We start from the raw sequence: 9,880 nt of genomic DNA, 5'->3' as shown, positions 1-9,880 counted from the left end.
ACAGTTGCTTTAGTTTACTGAGGATCATATATATGACTTTATTGTCTTTGTAAAACTGTAGTTATTTATGGTCACAAAGAAGGTCTGTAGCAAGGCAGAAATTAAAACCAACTCTTTAGCTTAGCTAGATTGCACCGGGGGGAGAGGGGGCAGCAAGGCAGCGCCGCCTCATCCCCAGCACTAGATTGCCCATCCTTCCAATCCTAGTTGCAGATGTTTGGGCTCTATGATCAATATGTAGACCCATCGAAAAACAGAGTGAGAGAGATAAGAAATAGAATGGAGACAGTGGTGAGCTGGCAATTGTTTTCTGTATCAATTATTCCTCTTTACTTCCCAGGGCCAGAGGTGACCCTGGAAATCATCAGAGATAGGACTGATTGAAAAATTTCTGACAAAACCAAATTTCATTAAAAAATGCTGGCCTGCTCAGCATGAAATGTTTCCTTTCACTGAACCCAAGGCCATGTGTTGAAGGAAGATTGCCTATGCCTACACTTTTTGGAGAACTGGACCTGGGAAGCTGGAGCTTACAGGTTCGCTGCCCTTGGCTGCCAAATCTGCCCACAGGCAGGGATGTTAAGAGTCCCTTGAGTTTGATGCCAGTTTGGCCAGCTACCTTTCCGAGTCTGCTGAAGCAGTGTTACTTACCACTGGGGCTGAGGACAATTGCTGAATTCAGCAAACACAGGAAATCGAAAGCTGTTTTCGTACATGTGGAGTCAAAATTGATGTATTAGCAGGAATTCACTGTGTTTCCATCATAACCCTTATAATTTCTGTTTCCTTTTTGGGCATGAACTGAAGAGAATAAATTGAACAACAGAATCTCATCTCCACAATTGTGAAAGAATTCATCCTCTTGGACCTTACTCAGAATCATGAGCTACAGTATTTTCTCTCTGTAGTCTTTTTTATACTCTATGTGACAACTTGGCTGGGAAGCTTCACCATCATCATCACAGTAATCTCAGACCACCAGTTCCACAGCCTTATGCACTTTCTGCTGGCCACTTTAGCTTTCCTAGATGTCAGTGACTCCTCAGTCAATGCACTCATATTACTCTCCTGTCTCCTCTTCCAGCACAAAATTATCTTGCTCAATGAATGCATCCTCCAGATGTTCTTCTTTCACTTCACTGGGGGGACAATGGCATTATTCCTGGTGATTATGGAAATTGATTGGTATGTGGCCATCAACAAACCACTGTGATACTCAAATATCATGAGCTGGAGAATGTGTGGGGCTAGTGGCTAGGGCATGGATAGGTGGATTAACTTACTCCCTTATTCAGACTGGCCTGATCCTCCAGTTACCATTTTGTGGACCTAATGTTCTGGAGAATTTCTATTGTGATATCCCTCAAATCATCAAGCTGGCCTGCACTGACACCTATTTGGTGGAGTTACTGATGGTTTCAAATGGTGGGATGCTTGTCCCAGTAACTACCATTGTCTCACTTATTTCATACACTGTCATTTTAGTCAACATAAGAGCTCATGTTATGGATGGGAAGTGCAAAGCCTACTTGCGAAGCCCAGGTCACAGTGATGTGTTTAATATTCATCTCCAGCATTTATGGTTATCCATTCAGGCAATTCCCCATGGACAAGTTGGCCTCTATTGTATACAGCACAATCACCCCCATGCTAAGCCTAATGATTTACACATTGAGAAATGCTGAGAAGAAAAAGGCCATCAGGAGACTGATGGGCAGAATCCTGCTATCAGTGAAGGAATTAAATATATCCTTGCTTATTTATGAATGATTATTATTGTAAAAATTCTTATTTAATCTTAATTATATATAATTATAATACGTGATTACACTTATGTATAATTACATTTTTCCATAAGTACAGGGAATGAGGCTTTATTACATTCTCAAGGCTCTCTGCTGAAGGTCCACGTGCACATTCTTACCGAAGATGTAGGTACAGGTACAGGAGATTCCACTAGAGCCACAGGGGGGTTGCACCACCCCACTCCTTCCACCCTCCCATGGTCAAACCACATTACAGCACTCCTGGGTACTTTTTGGAGTCCTCAAAATTAGGACCCCCCCACCCCACACTGCTCTCAGCAGCCCCCCTGCTCCAGTGCAGGCACATCCTTCCCCTTCCATTTCCCACATCCTTCTCCAGTAGGGGTCCCTCTGGGTGCAAGAAGGGGGGAACCTATCAACTGCTGCCATTCTCCCCAGCTGACCTGGGGGTTGAGGGAACCCCAGGGCTGCTCCTGACCCTCTCTGGCTGTCAGGTTTGGTAAGTAGCATTTCAGAGTTCAGGACTTGGCTGGGAATAGTGGTGATGGTGGCAGGCAGGTCTCCTATTTCAGCATTACTTCTGAACTGAAGAGGCTCCCCAGAGGACTGGAAGGAACAAGGACTATCTGGCAGCTCAGTGCTGCTACTGTCTGCAGTTGAACTCGGGCCAGGGGAAGTCCCAGGAGTGGTCCTCCTTCTCTCCAGCTGGGGCCTGCAGGAAATGAATGCATGGGGTGCTGGGCTGACAGCAGTGGCAGGGTCAAGTCCCTGCTGACTCCCCCACCCCCAAGTTTACCCTTGTTGGATGGGGGCTCTAGCTGAATCTGGCATAGTATACGTAAGTCTGCTAAAACACCAAGTTGTATGCCAGGTAAAATGTAGGCACTCACTACAGAAGTTACCGCTTAGGATGAGATATTACAAAATGTGGTGCTAGCTATCTGCGCTGAGTGGCTTGTGAAAGAGATACCCAGCCCTTATTATGAGTTAGGGGAGCATTTTCAGTACTAAATGGCATTTTGTTTAAGGGCTCAAGGCTTAATGTTTTAAAGGTGTTATGGCAAGACACAATATATAGAGTACATGGGCTTGTCTACACATGAAATTAATGTAATACAACAAACACCAGCATATATTGTGCCATAGCTCATTGCTCCTGGGCACCACTTTTAAATGTGTGTGTAGAACTGCAGCACATTGAGCTGGGCTGGAGTAGCCCCAGCTGGCAGAAGGTCCAGGGGGTCAGTCTGCCAGCCTGGAGCTGCTCTAACTTGGCTTAAAAAGCTGCAGAGGGGCTAGCTGGGGCATGAAGGTGCTCCAATGTTGGGCTAGCCAGGAGGTAGCCCCCGCAACAGAGCACCCTCATATCCTAGCCAGCCTCATCTACACTTGCATTGCTGCACACTAAAGAACTCCACTGTAGGGCAGTACTTGTGTTTGCAAGTACTAATCTACAGTGAAGTTCATTGGTTTCCTGTGGCCTAATACAGCCACATGTGAAGATGTAGACACTTTACTGCAGAGCTGATTAGGCATCTCCACAGTAAACATTTTGTGTAGATGCATCCATGAGGGGCATTTTGGTATTGAGAAAGGCAAAGCAAGGGATGCTCTATATTGAGCCAATATGAATATAAGCATTGAAGACGCTGTGAAAACTTGCAAAACATGTAAAAAATGCAGCTCAGCATAGGAAAAAAAAAAGTCCACAGTAGTCACAGAGCTCCTTGGTATCAAGTACATATTTCCTGAAGCGAAAACGTATTTATGAATGATAGGTTAGTATTGCCACTATCCCAAAGTGTATGTCTTTAGGGTCCTGCAGGGAGACCACTATTAGGCAGTCACTTCTAGGTACACAGGCTGCTTTTAGGGACCCTAAAGTGTGGGGTCAACCTGAGGAATATTCCCCTCACTTGGGCTGCAGCAGCAATTTTCTCTGAAATTTGCAGGGGGGTGAATGGGAGTATAGAGGAGTATGATTGGGCTCCTAACCCCAATGCTCATGATGATCTCCTTAGTTTTGTGTTTCCTGTCATGTTCTTCTGCAAACACAGAATATGGTATTGTGCTGCGATATCACAGAGTGAAATGTGTGTGTTTTGCAATCTTTATGATAATAGTGCATGTCTTGTTTTCCCTGATGTTCTTGTACCCTGGGAAAGAATGGATTAACATTGGCCTTGATTTGATTTGGGAATGAAGGTGGGGCTCTACCCTAAGTGTCTCAGTTCCTAGAGCAGCAAGCATTTTTGGGGGAATATTTTCTTGGATCAATGGTTGGAATAAAGTTAGACAAGCTTTCAAAGGCAAAGTATTCATCTTCTGAAATGCAATTAGTCTGCCCCTCCAAAAATAAAAATAAAATATTCCCTGCCACTTACATATTTCCTGGACCACCATGTAGCACCTCTGTAACATTACCATCAGTTTCTAGAAGAATATGATGCATTAATTTGCAGATGAAGACATTCCTGAACCCAACTGGACTGAAGCCCCAGCAGAGGCACAACGGAGCCCCCCAGAGACTCCTTTCCATAACTGGCACCTGGGAGAGACATCAAAGAAGCCTCAGTACAGGAGACTAACTTGAAAAAAAAACTTCCAGGGACAAAATATCAGCATAGAACCATTTCACTGAGAAGTTTTGCTGCCAAATAAAATGTGTTTTTCAGAGAGCTCACTGCTTTCTGGTACACCGTCACTGACCGCCATCATCAGACTGTCAGTGTTGTCAAGGTGGTCACCTGCCTGTAGAGGTTAGGTGTTACCAGCCAGATCAGGCTCCCTCATTTGGGTGGCCTGTGTGTCCAGTGTGTCAGGATGCCATCTGTGGTGCTGACTGCTGCTGCATGCAGCCTCTGTCCATTGACAACATTATTATTCGAGAGGCTTGATTCTTGGTAACAAAAGCTCGACTGATTTTATTGTCCACAAATAAGCATAGTCACTAACATCCATGGCCAACTGTTATGCAGTGCTAACTGGATTCCTTGCAGGCAAGATATGAACATAACATAGCACCCCCCAGGCCATTAAAATACATCATAGTGTTTTATCTATCACTCAGAACTACTTCAAATTTACAGCATGCTCATCCTAGTCCTCAACAAGTACCAACATCTTTTGGCGACACCATCCACATCCCAGTTCTCACCAGATACTGCAACCTTCCTACCAAATAAAGAAACCTTTTTACTATGTCACTTCAGTTCTTGTTTTGGTGTCCTGGCTGGTCTAATCATTTTCTCTACCTGCTGGCCATGCGAGGTACATATATGGGCTAACAATATCACTTTCCCAGCACTTCTTTGTAAGCTATACAAGGTATGCCCAGTTCTGGTCTCAGTGGGCATTTATACACGAGATGTTAACTGTGAAGCAGCCTACTAATATTGCACAGTAGCACATCAAAGTATGGACAGTGATAATATGCTACTGCTAAGTATTATTAGGGTACTGTGCAGCAGCATCACTAAAAAGGGGTTCACCAGCACTAGTGCACAGTAACTCTGGCTACTGCACATTTATTTAGTAGTTAATTATACATTAATAAATGTGTAGACATGCCCCAGTGTGGCCTGTTTTGATCAGTGCTGTAGCAGAACCTTTGTACAATTTGTATATGCACTGAATAATAGTTTTATTAATCCATAGTCCAGTGAGGCCTACAGCAGGTAGCCAGACTCCTTTTCTCTTGCTTAGGCTAACATTTGCCAAGCTGTTTAAAGGATGTAGACACTAAGCTCTCATTAGCTGTTCTGGTACACAGGCTTCCAACTCTCACAGGCAGCTCAGAAAAATCTCAGCTTTCTCTACAACATCTGCATGCAGTTCTAACATCTGCATGAAGTTTAGGAGGCCTACTGTATAATCCACTCCTCTACTTATACCCAAGACAAGCAGTCGTGACTTGCAGCTCTCATCACTTCTGATTTAACACTAGTCACTGGGCACTAGTCACATTTTGGAAGGGGAAACTGAAAAAGACATCCTGACTCCCAATTTTGAATCTGCCTTCACCCTTACAACCTAGCCCTCTACCATAGGTCACAGTAGAAACTAGGAGTCTTGGTAGAAAATCCTCCCCCCACACTGCATTTCTAGGGGATGGAGTATATGCCTTTCCTTGAACTCACTATGGATACCAGAATACCTCTCCTGCTCACAGCTCTTGTCCCAACTCTTCATAACCATAAGACAGGAGTCTGCACTTCCACTCTCCTTGAAGGCCAGTCAAATGCCCTATATACCTTGCATGCATCAATTCCCAGCCTGAGGATTTTTCCAAGGTGTGTTGTTTTTGTGGGTTTTAAAACTAGCCAACAACAACAAGAACCACCACCACCATCAACCCCCCATAATTGAAGGCACATCACCAATTTTTAAATGACTTTGAGGCTGAATTATCATGGGCTACTAGGCCAGCTAGCCTAGCAGGTAAATAGGTGTGGAACTAGGGTTTGCAAGGGTAAGAGTCAGAAACTACAAGTCAGAAGCCAAATACCAACCCATGGAAAGGATTCAGGAATTAGAAAAATAGTTATTGTGTCAGAAGGATAATTCACAGGTGAACTCCAAGAGCAAGCCAAACCAGGGTCAGAAGTTAGGAAAGAGGCCTGCAGGGAGAATTCAAAGCTGAAACCTAGGAGCAAATCAAAGACAAATCAGGACAGCCATAGATGCTGCTAAGACAGAAGCTATACAGAAACTAAAGACTAGTATAATGTATAGGAAAGGTTGGGAGATGGAGGGATTCCTTAAAAGCTCCTCCATAACCAATCAGAGGGGGGTCAGCTGATCTTGATTAGTAGTAACTGGGTCAACTGTACTTTATAAAGGCTGCAGGGCAGAAGTTTATGTGAGCTTTGTAGAACTGACTTAGACAGTAGTGTAGGACCCTTATTTGAATAACCCACAGTATAAAAACAGTAGGTTTATTGATCTTATTTAGTAAACCTGAGGAGGGTTTTCAGCATTTGTGTTACTGGCAGTGTATGAAATGAGATAAAAAACAGGGAAAGATGTCTAAGGCTTTACTGTTTGAAATATGACTGCTTTTCTTGCTTCTTGCAGAACACGTGAACAGATCTGAGATGGGACTGACTAGAGAGATACTCTTAATAATCAGAGTTCTGAAGTTACAGATAAGGCTGGTGATATGAAGTAATGAGTTTGAAAGCATAAGTTGTGCAATGTTCTACTAGGAATACACTGCTGATTCATAAGTGCAAAGAAAGAGGCAGTGTGATCCTCTTGTTAATGCAGGAGCAATTTAGTTAAGAGGATGATGCTTAATGTTACAAGCTGTTTCCATCTCTAAAAGGCTTTTCAGGTATTGGCTGTGGTTTTCAGAGGAGCCTGGACTTGCTAGCTGCCCAACTCCACTGTGAGTCAGTGCAAACCTGTTCTCCAAGTCCTTTAGGCTGTTTCAAAAATCCTATGACCCCAGCTGACTTCCTGCCCTTTGGGCAGGGGGCTGGACTCGATGATCTCCCGAGGTCCCTTCCAGCCCTAATGTCTATGAAATCTATGAAATTGGCTTCCTCCATATTACAACACCTGACTGATTTTAATCATTGCTTCTGGTGGAGGAATCTTGCTTCTCAGGTCTCTGAAGGAGCTACAAGTGCATAATAGTGTTGGATTGATCTCAGACTTTTAAAATGCAAAAGTATGAGAAAGTGAGGATACTGCAAAGAAGATTTAAGAGTTTGAGCTGAGAGCACTCCTCTATGAACACTTCAGATGCCACAGGAGTCAGAACTTCTACTCCACTATCCCAGCTACCTCATTACTCTCCAAGGACTAAGGCTAGGGAAACTACATAGGATTGTAATGGTTGGACTAAAAAAGAAAGGATAATTCAAAACGGCTGCAATTGCCATGATTACCTGATTCATTTCTGTAGATAACTTTCTCTCTCTTCTTGTACTTCTGCTTCCCATCCAATAAACAAATCAGACCTAGAAATAAAACTGGGACTGCTTTCTAAGACCAGAGGATCCCACTTAGATAAAGGTTATGCAAGCAGATAAACATGGGGTGTGCAAGCAGGAAGATATAAGCCTATCAGAGTGCATACTCCTTACCTTATCTTATGAAGAATGCCAGTCAATCCATCTTTTCATGTACCATCTATGTGTTGAAGCCTCTCATTCTTCTGACATATTTGCACAGACTCTCTGCCTGTGGCTCATACATATGAGATGCCCTTTATCAAATAGTTACAACAAAAATACTTGAATTAGCGACAACATCACCATCATCTTCATTATGTTTTCCTTTATTTGTGTCTGTTTTTTACTAGCCTGGCTTAGATTACAAATATCACATTGAGCAAACATTTTCAACTAGTAGTTACTTATTTTGTTCTTACATCTGTAGGGCTAGTAAAACAACATAGTTTAGCTTATGTGGGAATCAGAAATATTATTTCTTTTCATATTTTATTTGGAAATCCCTTTATCTGGTGTTGATACGCTGGATGTGATACTGCAAAGAGGATGTTGACAATGGGCATGACTATGGGCATCTCACCTAAACCCTATGAACTCTAATAGTGCAAGGAATCACTTCCCTACATGGGAAAAAATAAATAGCACAGGGTGAATTTCCTTTCTTATGACTTGTCATCTGTAAACCTGATTCCTCATCCATTCAGGGACAGAAGAAATTTGTTCTCATATTGAGTTTGAAAAGCTGTCATTCCAAAAGGAAATCAAATCCACCTGATAAAGGTGTAGACAGCTTCACCCTCAGAAAGTGGCTCAATGTCATTTTGTATCAAAACACTGTGTATGGGAATTGTCTCCTGAGCACAGAGCCCAGGATTTTAAAGGCATATGGGGGACCTATATGTATACCCAACTCTTCCTGACTCTTTGTTCAATTCTAGTCACTCAGGATTATCAAAATATGTTAAGTGCACAAGTTGAGTTGACTTTTCTTTGGATTTGTATTCCTAATAAGCTTTTGAGTTTGACATGCTTACCTGCCTTAATGATTGATAGACAGACCAAGAGTCTGGATAATAAGTCTGTTGGATTTCAAGGGATCAAGTTCAACAGATACATTTTGTTAGACAAAATGGTGTGCAGTTACAAAGTCAAGGAGTTTTTGCTGAAATTGTCCTACCCTTAACCTCTGATTCTATTTTATGGATGCCATCAGTGCTCGTTTTCTCCTTGGGTGGCAAAATTAGGAAGAATAACATAGGTCTAGATCTAATTCTTAGGCTGTCTATACTGATGTCTTTCCCAGTGGAAATTGTGGCAGCAGAGAGAAGACACTGCTACTAAGGTGCCACACTGCATGCACACCCAAGCACTGCTGGCAATTTCATACAGCTCTGACCAGCAGCTGTGTCACCAGAGCATGAAGAAGACACTGGGAGTACATTGTATTTAGGGGGCAGATCTGGTAAACTAGATACCAACATGGGACTTGGGACAGATCTAAGTAAAATAAAAAAAAAAAAATAAAAGATTTATAATATCCTCTTTCCAGGAACCATACAATCTCACATGCCCAAATTATTCAGCACCTACATTCTGGACTACAAAGAGATACAGGTATTCATATTTTAAGCTTTTGCAGCAGTTTAGGTGCCCAACTTTCACCCAAGTGGAACTCACTGCAAACCACAATGGTGATGGTTTGGTTCCTAAAACCACATATGTCCATAGTGATTCTTGATTATGAGGTATGAACTGGGAACACCTAACACATACCAGGAACACTAAATTGAGCACTGAATTGAACATGTAGAGGAGCAGCAACTGAAGTGTAGTCATTTTCACTTAAAAAAATACAAAGGGGAAAGAGCAGGTGACAATTAATTTTTGTCAGCTACCTAGTTGTTGGAATGCTCATACACAAAGAGGAACACCTGAGTTATAGGCCTGACTTGGCCTCTGGGGTTCAAGCTTACTCTGAGCCTAGTTTTCAGGGTATGGGCTGGGTTGGAAGCACTTTATACCCCTCCCACCTTAAATTAAGCCACCATGCTTATAAGAATATAGGAATTATGGAACCAGAGAGAGACAAAGAAGCAAGATCTTAACTGTGGCTATAGATTATGGTACTCTGATAGAAAGAGGGGAGGGGAAATT

At 42.7% G+C, this 9,880-nt stretch overlaps 1 pseudogene; it reads left to right on the top strand.

Annotated features, from left to right (window-relative positions):
• The first annotated feature begins 814 nt into the window (after positions 1–814).
• LOC149862798 (olfactory receptor 4D2-like) lies at positions 815–1,770 on the top strand (annotated as a pseudogene).
• Positions 1,771–9,880: the final 8,110 nt, after the last annotated feature.

This window comes from Crocodylus siamensis, chromosome 6, assembly GCF_052110815.1.
Source record: "Crocodylus siamensis isolate JL-2025a chromosome 6, ASM5211081v1, whole genome shotgun sequence".
Lineage (NCBI taxonomy): Eukaryota > Metazoa > Chordata > Crocodylia > Crocodylidae > Crocodylus > Crocodylus siamensis.
The sequence above is the reverse complement of the archived record's forward strand: the minus strand, read 5'-3'. Positions and strand labels throughout refer to the sequence as shown.